This window comes from Nyctibius grandis, chromosome 30 (assembly GCF_013368605.1).
Source record: "Nyctibius grandis isolate bNycGra1 chromosome 30, bNycGra1.pri, whole genome shotgun sequence".
Lineage (NCBI taxonomy): Eukaryota > Metazoa > Chordata > Aves > Nyctibiiformes > Nyctibiidae > Nyctibius > Nyctibius grandis.
In genome coordinates, this window is record NC_090687.1 from 5,883,253 (window position 1) to 5,900,265 (window position 17,013).

Genomic DNA, 17,013 nt, shown 5'->3' on the forward strand with positions numbered 1-17,013 from the left:
GACCCGCACTCTGACGAGTTTCTTTACCCTGCGCGCAGCCGGCCACGCAGATCAATAGGAACCACCGCGCTCAGCAGACACAAGCAGCACCAACAGCCTCATCTGGTTCCCCTCTGGCTGCTCAGGGTGCAGGTCTGTTAGTGGAAAACACGCAGACAGGCATATGCGTGTACACACATATGTACATGTGTGTACACACCCCCCACGCTGGTCCTGCCTGTCCCGTAGCCGTGGCTGCCCCGGTGTCCCCCGCTGCCGCACACGGGCACACCGAGCAGGTCCAGCCCCGCTGCCTCTCGCCAGCGAGCTCTCAGATGCTCCTGTCTCTCCAGTACCCGCCTCTCTGACACTGGGCTCCCAAGCCCGCTGTCCTGCTTGCTGGCCGTGGAGCAGCTCCTCGGTGCTGCCCTGGGCCGGGCGCCTGCCCGGCTCCCCGCTGGCCCCGCGGGGCGGCTCGCCTGTGCCGACAGACACGTGCGCACCGGTGCGTCCGCTGAGCCCAGAGCTTTCGTTTTTAATTTCATTTTTTGGAGGCCTTTCAGACTTCGGGGGTTTCCTTAACGCACTGCTAGTACTCTATTTTCAACATTACTGGCATGTAATTACAACCTGCGTGTTGCCCCTGGGAACGTTAGCACAGGCATGGACGTGTTGGCTGCAAAACTGCCCCTCGAAGGGCAAAATGATCTGATATGCTGATCCTCTAGGCTTTGGGTCAAGAAAGAAGTGGGCAAAAAATGACCCACAAGTATGAAGGCTTTATCTTCTCGCAGAGAGCAAGCAGACCCTGGCAAGTGCCAGAAACACAGCCGTGACACCTGATACTTGCAACAGGTACTTTTCTTTGGTATAATCCCGATACCTTTCAAAACAAAGATGTTTTTACTGCGCCTGGATATTACGAAACCTTCTCGAATGTATAAGATAATTAATTGTTGTAAAACATTTGCTGTTAATATGATTAAAGGATGAGCTGGAATTACACAATGTTACACAACCATCAGGGCCCTGAGGACACCAGCGCGCTGTATGGACCCAGGGCTGTGTCTGACTCCAGGTCCCCTCACCGAGCCTGACCCCTGCCTGCACGCTGGCATCCCAGCCCGGCCTGGGCCTGTCCCTGTCCCCACGGAGGTGCCCTGGAGTCCTGCTGCTGCCTTCGCTTCTGAGCAGTCCTGAACCCAGTCCAAACTGTCCACCTCCTGCCCTGAACAGCCTGTGTTTGGTGTGTCAGCAACTCACTCATGAGAGGAGAGGACCTCAGCCCAGAGGCTCAGGTTCTGACGCTCGTGCGTGGCCCAGAGATGAGGGGGTGGCACCCCATTTCCATCCCGTTGCTGGTGCTGAGACATCGCTGGTCGTGTTCTGCTTGGCTTGTGGAGCTGTACTCCCTCCCTGGAGACAGTCCCCTCTTCCTCCATAGCTTGCAGCTTTCAAAGCTGTTCAAGATGGAAGGAGGCATCTTCCTGCAGCCCAGAACGGGGCTCCAAGGCTGCAGGGAGCGGTGGGACTGAAAACAACCCTGTCCCCTTCTTACCTGACGCTGTTGGCTGTAGCTGGCTGCTCAAGGCATCTCGTGCAAGGGCTGTGCAGTGGAAACGGGGATGCCAGAGCCTGTGGGGAAATCCGTGTGGGATGCAGAGAAGGAGAAGACCTTGCAGCATCCCCAACTGCTTGGGCACAGTCCGGGTGCCCTCGAGTCTTCCAGAGCGCAGGAGTCCGGTGGAGACCGTCGTTCCTCCACCACAACCTTTATGTGCTTAAAAAAGAAAAGGGAAGAAAGAGGGAAATTTTCCATATGTGTAACCCGGCAATTTACAGTCCCAGTGCCAGCAGGTGGCACCCAAGAATGTGCAGCATTGTTCACAGCCTTCGTGGGAGCCCGGCTGCTGGGTCGCCAGGGGCGTCCCGGGCCGCCTGAGGAGCACCGGGGCAGCCTGGAGGGCTCTGACGCTCGGGTGGGCAGCTTCAGAACAGACCCTGGCCAAGGGAAATGTTTCTGTTCAAAGCGTGTTTCTGAGTGCTGTAGGAAACAGCATGAAGGAATCCACAATTAGTCTCAGCAGTGTTACTCGTTAATAAGGTGTCTGTGTCAGGATGCTGTTCTCTGTTGCTTGTGACTTCGCTAAACAGCAGCTGTGTGAGGTGAAGTGGCCTCCAAGAGCTGCTGCTTCACCGGGCATTCCTCTGAGAATTCATCTCTGGAAGGAGCTGCCCTGTCCAGGAGCATCGCTGAGGGAAGTCTCAGGAGTCTTGGGCACGTTGGAAACTTTGTGCCATGATTTGTGCCCAGGGAAGCTGTGAAGTTCGACGGTGGACCTGCCCCACCGTGCCAGGCAGGAGCAGGCAGCACCGTCTGCACCAACCTCGCACAGAACCCGATGGGCTGCAGCTGCAGGAGGGCTGGAACGGCCCAGGAACCACTGGGCGAGGAGGCAAGGAGAGGCAGGGAAGAGGAGCGAAACGAGAGAGAGAAGAAGGGCTAAGCCAGGACAGGGAAGGGGTGGCAGACGTCTGCCATTGCAGTTGCCGTTTTCCCATCTTGCCTCCCGTGTCAGCACCAGAAAGCTGCGTTGCCCGGGTCACAGGAGCGGCACTTGCAGAAGACTTTGCACTGAAATGGTGTGAAAATCATAAGTGCTGAACCCTGGCAGGCCTCGGGGTGCTCAGTGGCCTGCCTCCGCGGGGTCCCACTTGGGAGACCTTCATAACAGTGCGGAAGCGATGCACGGCTCCCAGTGCCGCTGGATCTGGGCACAGACCACAAGGACTTTCATCACCACACTGCATTTGGACCTGGGCGAGCTGCAGCCCATCATCATCCTCAGCCGAGTGCAGCAGGGACAGGAGCTCTTCAGAAGTTAATTAAATTCCCACCCCCCCCACCCGATCTGCTCCTCCTCTTCCCAACACTCCACTTTGCCGCTTCAAACCCAGCAGCAGGAGAGGGGAGGGAGTGTAATTATTTAGCTCCTTAGAGCTGGCTCTACAGTGCTTCATAGCTTGTTAATTACTGTTTCAGCTGTGCTAGTCAGTGGAGGACCAGAAGAGCATGTGGGGAGTGGGGGGCACGGGTCGAGGGAGGTGAGGGGCCTCGGTGAAGTCGGGAAGAAGCTATAGGGGCTGACAGTGGGGAGAAGCCAGAGTGAAATGAGGTGGAGGGCCAGGGGTGCTGGCAGCTAGGAACCTGGGCAAGAGCAGCAGGGAATGGGAAGCAGCTGGGAAGCAGATGGCGAGAAGCGGGGAAAGGCAGAGCCACGCAGGGGTAGCAGCGTGGTTTGTCGGTGGACGGTGACAGGGATGCAGGTTAGGCACCGAGGGATGCTGTGCACTGGCATCACCGAAGCACATCTCTCATGCCCACCTGCCTTCTCTGGCAGAGCAGACAAATGCCCAGGCTCCAAATCCAAGCGCTGCCAGTGACTGTCCTGCAGTGCAGCTGGGTGGGGATTGGTTTCTGGAGGACAGAGTGGCTTTCACAACATATTGACCCTTGTCGGAGAAATTATTTCCTCCCCTCAGTCATCCTAATTTTCTCACTAAATGAGCAAAATAATGGCAGTGCTGTCCTGCCTCTCTCCTGATTCCAGCAAGTAAGAACCCTCAGCATTTTCAGGGCAAAAAAAACCAACATCCCTCCTCTGATGAAGAGCTGAAACCCTCTGAGGGACACACAAGAAACCCCGGTCTTCTCGGTACGTGCGGCACCACCAGCGCCGCAGAGCCCCATCCAGCTGCCTTCTGGACATCCACAATTTCCAAAAATAGGTTGGTTAAAAGAACATGGTGGAGGGAAGAATGTGCAGGTCTTCCATGGAAAACCATTTTGGGCTTATCTACGGCTTCTGAAACGAACACATGCGAATCTCCTCTTTTGACAGAAGTGAAAGGACAATTTGGAGCCAGAAAAGACTCTGTGCTCAGAGACTTGATGCTGCACTGCCAATAGTTTTTTAACTCTGACTTCATGATTTCCATTTTCTTTTGGCAGCTCCCAGTCTCTGTTTCTCTCCTTTTTCTGGAAAATTTCCCTTAAGGAACCACCAGTGATGGCCCAGGAGACGGTGTGTGAATGCTTTGCACTATGTAATGCTTTGACATGTGGCATTCCCATGGCATTATCCCCATTATCCCCCATCAATGCAGAATAAGTTGTCAGAGCATGAAATTGGTATTTTTACATATTCTTAATGTACAGATGTCAGTCTGAAAGCCACGCACAAGCGTTACGATTAAATTCTCTGTTTCATTCTCTGCCTATGCATGGATCTGTTTGGAAGATTTCTTTCCTTTTGGGGGGTTATAGGGAAAAGACGCAACCTTAAAAAGTAATAATTCTCCTTAATAGCACTATCAAAAGGTGAAAGCTAAGTTTAAGACATGGTGCACTGAATGCAATATAGACTCATAAATCCAGAGCAATGGTGTTCAATTTTTAGCACCTGTGTTCCTGGCATGGTAGCAGAAAGTGAACAACAAGTACCAGATGCAAAGAGGGAATATAATCAGTGACACAGTTTCTGGTGCCAAATGTATCAACATGTTCCAAATCAAATCTGCTCAGAGTTTACAAGTTTGTAATTCTACATTAATTACCATGTAAGAATGGCAGACCCTTATGGGAGGGTTACTATGCCTAGAGATAATGTACATGGAGAAAGAAGAGGAAGGGCATGAGAAAGGATCCGCCTCGGACTCCAAATTGCTTGATTCGGTTTGTTTGATCACAAATACATAAAGAAGAGGAGCTCTTGAAAGTCACCTGCTTGGAGGCACATCAGCTGCCCTACCCTCTGCTGCCAGCCCCCATCTCAGGGAGCTGTGCTGTGACAGAAGCCAATGTTGGTGCAAAATGATACAAAAGACTGTGCAGTCTCCATCACTGGGGGCTTCCACGACCAGGCTGGGTCCTGCTATGGTCTCATAGCTAACTGGTGTGAGCAGAGGGTCGGACTAGAGAGTCCCCAAGGTCCCTTCCAGCCTCAATTGTCCTGTGACCCTGTTCTCTGGTAGGCAGAAGGTTAGAGCAAGACAATGTTCAGCTCTTGTGTGACAGACCTTCCTGCTGGAGGAGTTCTTAGTGTTTGTCCAAAGAGCTCTTAAGGTTGTGCAGAGCTGCATCCTGCAGCTGCTGCCCATCGTGCTTTGATGTATGTCCAGTGTCCATGAGCATCCACAGGGTTGTAGGAGGAGCCCACCTGCTCAGCCAGGATTCCAGTTTGCAGTGAACTCAGGAGAGAGGCCAAAGGCCTGACTTCTCTCCATGTATACCAGAAAACAGCCCATGGAATATTTTTAGCTGGATTTCACCAAAAAATGAGTTATGCAACTGTGTCATCAATCATTGCTTGCTCCTCTTCCCCATCCTTCTCTCCACCCTCCCAGAAGCTTGTGCTGTACAGGCCACCAGCTCCGGTCAAACACACCAGAGCAGTGAGGAACTCGAGAGGAATTGAGCTCACGGGCTTTTCATGAAAAACAACTTCTATGTGGAGAAGGGAGAGGCAGACTAGTGTCCTCACTGGTCACAGGGCTCCAGAAGGGGCTCAGCAAGGGTCTGTGCAGCCTCCTGGCTCGGACATGGTCTAGCACCAGCCAGTACACAAGCTGCCTCTTGCTCAGTGGTAGGTAGAGCGGGAGAGGATGGGTTGGGGGTGCTGACAAAGGATGCTGGGGAAACAGGAGCTGTGAAATCGTAAATGCTGGGGACATGGAAGTGGAGAGGAAGAGGAGGTTGCACAGAAAGCCAGAGGAGATGTGATGAAGGAAACTGGTCTTATTGGGGTGGATAAGGCAGATAGGGATATAAGGAAAAAAGTTGTAGACTTCGTTATTTCCATTAGTTATTGGAGAAATTGCTAACTGATGACATTCTTACTAGAAATTCACTAGCATTAATAAGTATGGTGGCACTTGGGCTTGGTTCTCAGCACAGAACTGTCCTGGAGACAGTTCAGGAGCAAATTTCCAAAGAGCAATTCAAGCCACAGGCACAACATGACACTAGAAGAGTTTCAAGACTGCTTTATGAAGTGGCCGTTTATGCTCTTAAAATCCCCACCTTTGCAAGCAGACGGCTGAGGACAGGGTGTGCAGCTGCTGCGAGGGGTCAGCACAGAAGCCCTGGTTCATGGGCTCTGAGTCTGCCTGTTGTCCCAAGTCTGTCATGGCCAGCAGAAGGTCTGCCATTGTCTTTTGCGCAGGTGGACAGCCACCTTTAGTCCGAGATGTTCACATCTCCTGGGTCTACACCACCTGCCACAGATCATCCATTTATTCTGAAGGTGACAGACCATTTTCCTCTTTCTGTAGGAAATGCTGAAGATAAGCGTTGAGCAGGGACTTCCAGGGGAAGTCTCGTGGAAGACTGAAGAGGAGTTGCGCCAGAAAAGCCACTTTTCCCTCCCAGAGTGAGTGTGTTTCTCTTCCTACCCACTCTGCTCAGCTCCCTGCCTGAACATCAGTCTGTCTGGGAAAGGCAGCAGCCAGGAATTCAGCCAGATAACTACCGTCAAGGCCGTGGAGTGCCCCAGACTGCACCCAGACACTGAGTCCTTTGAGCAGATGCTGGGCCTCCGGTGGCACCTGCCATCAGAAGCATTGGGAGAAGAGGAGAATAAACTGCCTGCAGTACCTCCACTCTATTGCTGAAGCCAGTCTAGTATGAAATATCTGAATGAGTCTCTTTTGGGAAATGAACCAAAGCCAAGTGGTTTTGGCAATGCTTAAGCAATGCTCCGAGGCTGCGGCAAGATCACCGTCTTGGTCCAGGAAGCAATGGGCAAGACAGCCTTTCACTATAAGCATGAGCTGCAGTGATCTACTGTATAACCACAGGTTCCCCTCCAGTGCACTCTGTGATGCTGCAGATCTCCTTCAGTAGGTCCAGAAAAAGATGTAAATGTGAGCAAAAATTGTTTTGCCTGCGAAAGGCTATGCTGGACCTTCTGCATGAAGTGGGCTACTGTTAAAGAAATTGTCAGGGTCCGGGTCTCTGGGTTTGCTGATTCTTTATTGAAGCAACTCAGAGCTGGACCACCACCGCAGTGAATGGTACCTGACTCAAATTCACTATCAGTTCATATAGAAACTAACAAGTAATTACATCACAAACTTCTCACGAGCTTCTGTTAAAAATCCACTAACTATTTCAATTCTTCTTTCTTCCTTCGTCAAGAGTCCACCAAAGTCCATTGTCGTGAGTCCACAAAAGTCCATTCTGCTCCGTTGGTCAGCTGATCTTTATGTTCTGGTTCCACTCTGGCTCCCCCCACCATCCTTGATGTTCTTGCTGTGATCAGCGTCCCGTCTTGATCTGGGTTGACCTGAATCTGGTTTTCACTGCCAACGTCTCCTAAACATTAACCTAAAATAGCTAAAGTCTGTTTAGAACCTTATTTCTACTAATTCTTATTTCTAAGTATCCCATATTTCTTTTAAAGTAAAGAAAAGGTTAACCATACATCCCTTTTACTAAAATCATCAGAAGGTAATGCTTCTAGGCCTACTCCTGCTTAGCTACTCATTAAGCTTTGACTGATGATTGGTTCAGTCATAGGCCAGGATTACACAAGGAGCTTTGAGAACAATATCCATGGATGCTGAAAGCCCACCTGTGTTTATCAGATTGACTTATATTTATTATTCTATTCTTAATTCATGAGAACTTCTATAACAATTTATGTGAAAATTTCTACAACAGCTACCATGGCAAGGACCTCATGGCCTTGCTGCCAATGGGACTGTGCCTTCAGATATGAATATGTGCTTCATCATCAGGAGAAGACCAGAGGAGGAGAAAGTAATCCATGCAGTGACTGCAAAAGGCAATCCCGAGCTAGGGGGCAACTTCCATTTACTGAAGAAAATGTTTGTTTTCCCAAACGGGGGTATGAAGTTAATCCTCATCAGGAGAGATCTAAGTCCTGTGCTGCTCTCTGCGGGATTTCTCTTACTTCATTAAATTCTGACATCTCAGAGGGCAAATCCGCATTGTCACATGTCACTTGTGCTTGAAAAAAAAATGTGTGTATTGATGCTTAATACAAGCTTATTTTTCCTTCTTATTTTGCAAGCGTAATTGCGTAGTAAATCAAACTGCGGGCTTTTATTTACTTGTTAGCATTAAGAGTGTGTCAGGCCATATGTTTAAACAAGGGTATTAGCACAGATCTGGGGTGGAGTCCGCCCGCACCAGCTGAAGGCGTGGTCCGTGTCTCTCCCTTTACCAGGGAACGGCGATTAGGAGGAGCGATGACTTCAGCTTTTGGTATTTAAAAACGTGGGAGGAATCCTCATGACCCAGACCACGCAGACCACGCAGCTCCCCGGAACGATGTCCTGGTGGCTCCCACAGCAATTGATGGAAACACCCCATTTGGGGAAAATGGGGAACAGCATCAGCGGAGATTTTACCTGTTCTGTCACCAAACTGGGAGAAATACCATCAATCCTCCTGCGTGAACGAGTCCCCCAGAGAAGCCATCCTCTTGCGCACGCTCCAGGCAGGTGCAGGTTTACTTCTTGTAGTCAATCTTACCTTCCTCCTGTGCACGAGGATTTCCAGTTAAGCCCAGCAAGTTTTCCAGCTTACCCCATAGCTGCTTCTGCAGCAAGGCAAACTCCTCTTCTGTTTTCTGTATCCCACACCCCCCCTGCTCTGGCGCCGGGTGCTGGCCGAGCCAGGAGGTGCGGCTGAGAAAGGATGGACCGTGTCCAGCCCTCCCACCCCTCAGTGGGTACCGCAGCCTCTGCAAGCAGCTGGCAGGAAAGAGAGAGCTGGCAATGTAGGGGCTTCAAGTCGGCGGCCCTCCAGAACAGCCAGACCTCATCAGAGAGCACCCGGGGAGGGAAACACACTCGCACCGGGCCAGGGGAGTAAGCTACACATCCCACTCCACGCAACTCCAGAACCTGCTCCCAGCACTACATTTACTTCTTGGTGGCCTTCATGGTGCTTGTTCATGGGAAGAAGATCCCAGCAGAGAAGTGCACATCTCGCTCTGAGGATGGGCAGACCGCAAGGGATGATGCTGGGAGCCAGGGAAGGCAGAGCTGGCTCTCAAGGTCTCCTCACTCCCAAGCCCGTTCCTGCAGACGTCCAACATTTAACGCCCCAGGGTGCCCTGTCTGCTCCGCAGCCAGAGGAAGAGCAGCTCGTGCAGAGCCGCCTGGGCAAACCAGCCTGACCCCAGTGCAGAGCAGCACGTGAGCTGCTGCAGCGCGGACCCGCCAGGACCCTGGGCAAACCGTGCGGGTCCCTGGGCGCTGCCCGGGGTCGCAGGAGCTGCTGGGGTCCGTGTCGCCAGGTCGTGTGTCGTCGGTGCGCTCTGCGGACGTGCAGATCTGCTCTCCCCGTGTCTACAGACAGAGAACGGAGGTGCCCCGTGGCCCTGACCCCCTGCAGCACCCTACAGGGCTCAGCCATCGATCCCCTGGGCATTCGCGTGGTTTGAATGGTGCTGGGGAGCAGCTGGCTGCTGACAGGGCCGGGTCCCAGGTGTCTCGCACGAGATGTACAGCAAACAGGGGTAACGCAGCCAGCGCGGCCGGTGGGGAGGCAAAACAGCCCCAAGCGGCCCGAGCAGTGCCGCGTACAGACGTGACAGCCGGGGCCAGCACTGCGAGTGCGGATGCAGCGACTTTAACCATGATGCCACCTCGCAGCCCGCTGCCTCTTCCTTACGGAGCAGGAATCGTGTCGTTTACAGTGTCCGGTCAGCCTCAGCCCTGCTTCGCTCCTCCTGCCTCTGGCTAAGGAGACGGCGCTCCAGGAGAGCTCCTGCCTGTCACCGTGGGGCTGCACGGAGGATGGCACTGCCGGACGCGAGTACTCGAGGCACAGCCTTTGTCACTCGTGGCCAAAGATCTCTGGATTCACAGTGTCTGTGCTGATTATGAACGTGAAAAGCGTGCGTGGAAGTGTGCTTGCTGGGAGCAGAGAAGCCTTCTGTGGTGGTGAAGCGACCACGTGAGAGCATCTCTGCGCGGTGCCCGGTTGTGGCTGCCCCCGGGGTGTTTGCTCTCTGCTGCAGAGACCATAAGGACACATCCCCAGGGGCACTGCGGGAGCAAAACACCACGTCTGCTGTGAAGGCAGATGGGACATGTTAAGCCCAGGCAAAGCAGGCAGTTGCTCAGGGCAGCATGTGGCTGGGGAGGCAAAACTCTCTGCTCTTCGCCAGGGCGAGGGGAAGCCAGCGATGGCTGCTGCTCTGGTGGGACGTATCAGGAGGCACAGGGCTGCAGCCACCCCCGAGCTGATGGGAACGGGGGTGGTAAACACATCTGCCAGCGCAAGAACGTCATGGTCATGGTGATGTATGTAGAACTATTTTAAACATTGCAATTTTAGCTAATTCCATCGCTGAAATAAGTAGTCGATACCTTGCTCAACATCCTGTTTAGCATCCTGTTGAGCGAGGTGTTGACTACTTATTTCAGCAATGGAATTAGTAGTAAATTGCTGAGCGCTTCAGGGCTACCCAGCCTGTCCAGGTATTGCACGTCGCTAGGAGCAGGGTGGTCCAGAATAGCACGAGTGGAAGGGTTTCATGATGGTGATGGAGAGGAGGCGTCTCTACTCGATGATCTTAAAGGTGTTTTCCAACCTAAGTGATTCTATGATTCTAGGAGCAGCTGGAGGAAGCAAGTAGTGAGTCTGTTTAGTCAAATCCCCTTCGTTCAGTAGACAAGAAATGTCTCTGAAAACCTCATGGGCATGTCTTTCCTGTGCTGGAGAGACAGACTGGCTGCTCGACAATGGGCAGACAGGCTACGCTGTGTGTACAGAACATGTCAGTCCTGATGTCAAGTCCCGGTGTTTAGGAAAGGACCCAAATTCTGGTGACCTGCTGAACCTCCCTGTGAAGCCGAGGCCGAAGGGGAAGGCTTTCCCAGGACGCCCTGTTAGACCAGGCTGAAGCAGGCTCCTCATTGACCGTATGAAACCAACACACGGCTGGGCCAGGGAGAGGGAGGAAGCAGAAGCAAGACAAGATGCTGCTTAATGCAGGTGGAAATTTGTGCGTTTGAGCAGCCAGTTGCCTAATCTCTGCTGATCATATACAAACCAGCAGCTTACAGGTTTCTCAAACACATGCAGCTTTCCACTGGGAAAAGTAGATGGAGGAGTCCCCTAATGCAGAAGTGTGACGTTCTCATGGTAAAAACTGGTCAAAGTAGTGCTCCGAAGCAAAACCTGAGAAAAAAGTTGTGGTAGGAATACAGCAATGTTTGTTATATTCTTGAGAAACAATTATTTTTATCGAAGCTTTTTCCGAAAACAAACCACAGAAACAAACAAACAAACCAAAAAAAACCACCAAACCGTAATCTGAGTTATAGACATGGTGTGGAAAATTCCAGCCCAAACTCTTAAAATCTGGCGAAGCTGTAAGGAACTGAAGACCTCATGGGAAGCGGCTGCCGTGCTCAGTTGGGCAGTCAAGCTTGAATCACCTATAATTAGCCAAGGAAACATGTGTGCATGCCGGAAACTGTACAAACAAGCTATTAATAGCTGCTTCGTTTTCACCGTGCTCCAGCCAGCAGTTAGGGCCAGGCTGGTGATGCTCGGGCTGGCCCCTGTGGCGAGGTGCAGCCCCGCCACGCCAGTGCAGGGTCTGGCCCTGCTCCGTCCTTGGCAGGTCCCGCAGCCACGTGCCATTCCTCGGCGCAGCCCGTGCAGCTGCTGGTGTTCATGAGAGCTGAGAAGTGGAGGTTCCTGAGCTGCGGGAGACAAGGGAGGGAGCTCCCACTTCTGCCTCCGTGTGCTGGACGTCAGGCGGGCAGAGACCTCGTGGGTCTGGGACCATTCACTGGAGCTCCTGCCCACCGCCCTGATGAGGTCTGGTCCACAGGTTAGCGCGCGGAGAGCTTTGACAAAATGTGTTCATCAGATATCGACGTGGCCCCAGGAACAACAGAAGGATGGGCAAGGTGCCTGCAGCGTGGGGAGCTGGAGGGCCACCGTCGGGGTGGGGGACAGACCTGCCTGGGCGTGGGGACCGGCACAGCCCCACAGCTCAGGGATGTTCCCAGGGAGGCGGAAAATGCAATTGGTGCTGATCGAGCACACAGTGGTGGATTCAGTCCCTCCTGGGCAGGACCCATCCCATTTGCAGGACCCAGGGATTGTGGTCTTGGTTGCCGGGTGGCACATGACACCCACAGAATCACACAGAATCAGTGAGGTTGGAAGAGCCCTCTGGGATCATCGAGTCCAACCATTGCCCTGACACCACCATGTCAACTAGACCAGGGCACTAAGTGCCATGTCCAGGCTTTTCTTCTGGGAGAACACCTTCCCCTGCAGTTCAGTGGAGATATGATCAGAGAAACTTCCTGACCAGGACCCCTCAGCTGCCCTTTCTGAGCAGCGCCTGCCTGGGACGGTGAGATGCCAGCAATCTGAATTGCCGTGGGAACACGTCGTGCTGGGGTGGTGTTGAATACAGGGTCTTTGCTTAGTAATAGAGGGGGCTTGGTTTGTGCTCAGGGTCTCCCGACCCATACGGCAACAGGGCTTCCTACAGCGTGAGCCGTGGTGGAGACCTGCTGCTCCGTGGGTCGGTGGAAGGCAGGCGGGTGCCCCAGAAATGCTTGAGCAAAACGACTCGTCCACGTGTCCTGCAGAAATACACTGGTCACCTCGTTACTGCACTGAGAGGCACGGGCTTAAGGGGGAGCCCTGGAAAAAAACCCATTAGGATAAATCCTGGGGGGTTTAGGTGCAGAGAGTCTGCACGCATGCTGCAGGGTGCTTTAGCACTCGCTCTTCTGTGAATGCCAGTTTCTAGAAAGAACTAGAAATCTCTCTAATCTTTGCCTTGCTTAGTTAGAACTCATTGGTTTCTGCTGGTGTTTTAATATTTTACTTTAAAAAGGCAGATTTTCCAGCCCTATGGACAAAAAGAAGCGCCTTTGATGCAGATGATGCGTGTTACGTGCGTGGATCTTTTTAAAATAAAGCATTTAAGAATTACTTTGAAATCACGCCGTGCCTGACGTCAGCTTTCTCTGTGGGGTGAGTCCATGCAGTGCAGCCTCATATTCAGTATACGGTATCTGCTGAAGCACCCTATATAGTTTCCAGGGTGTTTTCTGAGGTATTTAGATTTATTTCAATGTTTACAATGTATTTGTTGTTCATTAAACATATTTACCCAGGCTAACCCAACATGAAAGAAATTATCTTGTTTACAGTGGAATCCTGACAAAAATACACGCAGGAAGGGTAGGCAAACACACATAAACCTGGATTGCTGAGTGGAACATTGATTTGCTGCCACTTCCAATTTTTCTCATTAGAACTTATTTTATTTGAGCATAACTCAGTACCCCGTGTAAATGCGAAGTTGTTAATCTTATTACTATACAGAAAACAAATTAATTATTATGCATGATATTGGAAATGGGTTGTTACGTTGGCATCGGGAAGATTAGAAAAATACACTCATTACTTCAAATGATATCTGATATACGTGTACAACTCTGTTTTTAAAAATCACTTGCAATATTCAGATAGCAAATACAGCGAGCAGAAAAGCCTTTCTTCTGTGTCGTTTTAAAATTTCAGGCCCGCGTTCTGAAGGCTGGATTAAAGACTGTAGTTTGCAGTTAGACTTTTGTATCTTAAAACGCCGGTATTGAACCAGAGCAAAGGGAGCTGTTAGATTGAATTTCATCCAGCTGCAAGGCAGGATTCACTATGTTGATATAATTAACTAGCATGAGATCCAGGTGGCTTACCTCGACAGGATGGGGATCTGCATCTCAGCTCTGCCATCTCACCCTGACTGCTCCTTAAGAGCACTCGGATGCAGACGGAGGAAGCCTACTAGTGGTATTCTCTTTAAAAAAACAATACTACTAGGAGGAGGGAAAGGAGCATGTGCGTAAGGTGTTTAGTGGTGAAGCTTGCGTAGCTGCTGGTGTACTGGGGAGCCGGGCTGTGGTCGAGACCTCTAGTTCCTGTGGTAGTAATAATATTTGCTAGTGAGTGAGTGCGGGTTTGAGGAGGGTTTGGGGTGGGGGGAAGCTGACCTGCTCGTATTCACCTGTGGTGAAGTGGGAGTCGGCCTCTTCTCCCAGGCAACCAGCGATAGGACAAGAGGACACAGCCTCAAGCTTGGCCAGGGGAGGGTCAGGTTGGGCATGAGGAAGCATTTCTTCTCAGCAAGGGTCATCAGCCATTGGAAGGGGCTGCCCAGGGAGGTGGTGGAGTCACCATCTCTGGAGGGGTTTAAGAAAAGCCTGGACATGGCACTTAGTGCCCTGGTCTAGTTGCCATGGTGGTGTCAGGGCAACGGTTGGACTCGATGATCCCAGAGGGCTCTTCCAACCTCATTGATTCTGTGATTCTGTGTGACTTTGAGGGTGCTTTTTCATGAGGCTCCTGATCTACAGCTGCGAAGACCGGAGTCCTGCTCTGTGCTCTGCCCAGAGTGGTGTGGTCCCCAGGCACGCCACGGCACCTCCCTCGGGCTCCTGTGTGGCAAAGGGCTCGGCAACCTCTCCCTTCTCCTGCCTTCCCCTGGCCCGGCTGCGGCTCCCCGGCGAGGCGGGGGCTGTCTGCACCCCTCGGGCGCCTGCTTCCTCTGCTCTGTGCTCTGGTCCCGAAAGCAGCGCTGATCCCTTTGCCTTCCCCGGGAGCGTGCCGGGACGCCCCACGGGCCGGAGGACACCAGCTCTGCTGCCGACGGCGCCCTGCGTCACGCTCTTCCGCCGGGTTTGGGCGAGGAGCAGGGGCCGGGGAAGCCCGAGCCCTGCAGTCCGGCCGTGCTGCGCTCCCAGGAGGCCAGGCCCTCGCTCTACCACGTCACTGCAGTAATCTCAGAGGGTACGGTGGGGTTTCTCACCGAGCTCTCAGGAAGAGGTAAAAGCCAGCATCTGGCATGGCTTGGCCTCGCTCGGATGCTGGCGCGTTTTCAGCTGTGCACGTAAGCGTGTCACCAGGCAGAAAGTTCTGCAAAGTTGACTTTTAAAACCATGTCTTTTTAACTATCAAAATAACCACACTCGAGATCAGTGAAAGTGACTGAGAGAGGGGACTGAAGCGTTCACTGTGGCCCTGAACCCTTGCACACTCGGCTGATAAAACAGGTACGAGCAGGGTTTAGGCTGTTCACTGCTGTCATAAACCAGGCTGGTCTTCTGCTTCAACACAAATTTATCTCTGAAAACGCAGGCCCTGCTCAGTGTATGGTTGGGGACTGGAGAAAGTAAGTCCCGGAGGCGCAGAAAGGGGTGGCGAGGAGCTGCCCTCGGGGTGCGGCAGCAAAGCTGCCGGCAGCTCTTTCAGAAAAGCGTTTCGCCCTGCGCGGTGCTCCCGGCCGCGGGGCAGCGGCAGCTCTGCCGAACGCACCCGGCGAGGACCCCCAGCGCGCCGCTCACCGCCCGGCACAACCGGCAGCGCTGCTGGGAGAGCAGTTGGTGGTAGGTGAGGGCAGAGCAAAAGTAATAATGCTTATTGACTGAAAAAGAGAAGTCTCTTCGCGTTTCCGGCCCTCCTCTCACGCTCTCAAAAATAAAACCCCCTGGTTTTGTCAGCTGTACCACCTCGGCTTTGCCCCCTCGCTGGACTGGCCAGGCTGGGAGCTGGAGCACTGACTAGATTGTCGACATCTCTCCCCATTAATCTCCAGTTGCTGGATCATCATCTGGGGAGACAGCTTCCACGCGGACCACCCCAGCACACGCTGCTGCTGACAGGATGCCTCTTCTCCACGCTGTCATCTTTCAAGCCTCATTTCCCGATGGCTTCCCGTGGACAGCTCTCTAAAGATCACTGAGGATATTAGGTTATGCTACCCAAACGCTCTCAACTTTACAGAACTATCCGCCTAACACCTTTTAAATTACTTCAGTCTAATTAGCGTACCCATCTGAGAGTTCAGTTTTATCAATGGGCGCACACTGGGCCGCGATCACCAGTAGATCTCCCATATTTTTAATTTAAAATGACAGACATCAGAGGAAAAAGAGACTATGGTACTGCAGAGAAGTGGCAGCTATTGCTAGAACAGTAAAACCCCCACCCCCTAATCCTGCCTAGGCTGAGGGGCAGACCATCATTTGTGGTAGCGCTCCCCCTCTTCTACATTTGGTACTGGTGTGTTGTACAGACATGTGAGAAAACACAAATAACTTCGAAGGTGGTACAGGGGTTTGGATGCTCTGAGCAACCCCCTGCCCCTCCACACCCCCAAAATTGTGATTACCCATGCCTCGGGAAAGGGATGCTGCCCGAGGACCCAAGCAGGCCTGTGCCTGGCGAGTCAAGGCGATGCAAACACTTTGCTCGGGCGGTTCTGGCTGCGGGCGTGTGACGCCGAGCCTTGAGCAGTGCCCAGGTCTGCAGCGTGCACGAGCCCTGCGGGGAGGGGGGGGTGTGTTATCCTTTCGCCTCCCAGCCTTGTGCACCAGAGATGAAAGGACACCAGGTTAGGCTGGGCCCAGATCTTCTGGACACCTGAGGGAGGGCAGGTCACAACAAACGTCCTTGGAAAACTCCCACCACAGATGCCTGCCGCGCCGGGGTTTCTCCTCCTTGCCGCGGTGTCACCGGCCTCTCTCCGTGCACAGGCAGCACCGCAGCACCCGCGACCCTCCGGCTGCAGCCCCGGCTCCGCGGCGGGGGCTTCCGGGCGTCCCTCTCCGGGGGGTGCAGCCGCGGTGCCAGCTCCAGCCCCGGCAGAAGTTGCTCCCGGGGGGAGCGGGCGGCGGTTCCCGGGGACCGATGCGGGGAGCGACGCCCGCCCCGCGCCCTGCCCGGCTCGTCCGGCCCCGCGGAGGCCGGGCGCGTTGCCCCTGTGTTGGGGCAGCGGGGGCCATTCCTGGGGGGGGCTCAGCTTTCTCACCGCCGGCCTTAGACAGCACCCCGCGTCACGGCGCAGCGGGGGCGCAGGATGCGCCCGGGGTGCCGAGCCCCGCTCCTCGGGGGTCTGAGCGGGTGGGGGGCGGCGCAGGGCTCACCCCGAGCCTTGCACGCCAGAGCCGCCACCGCAGCGG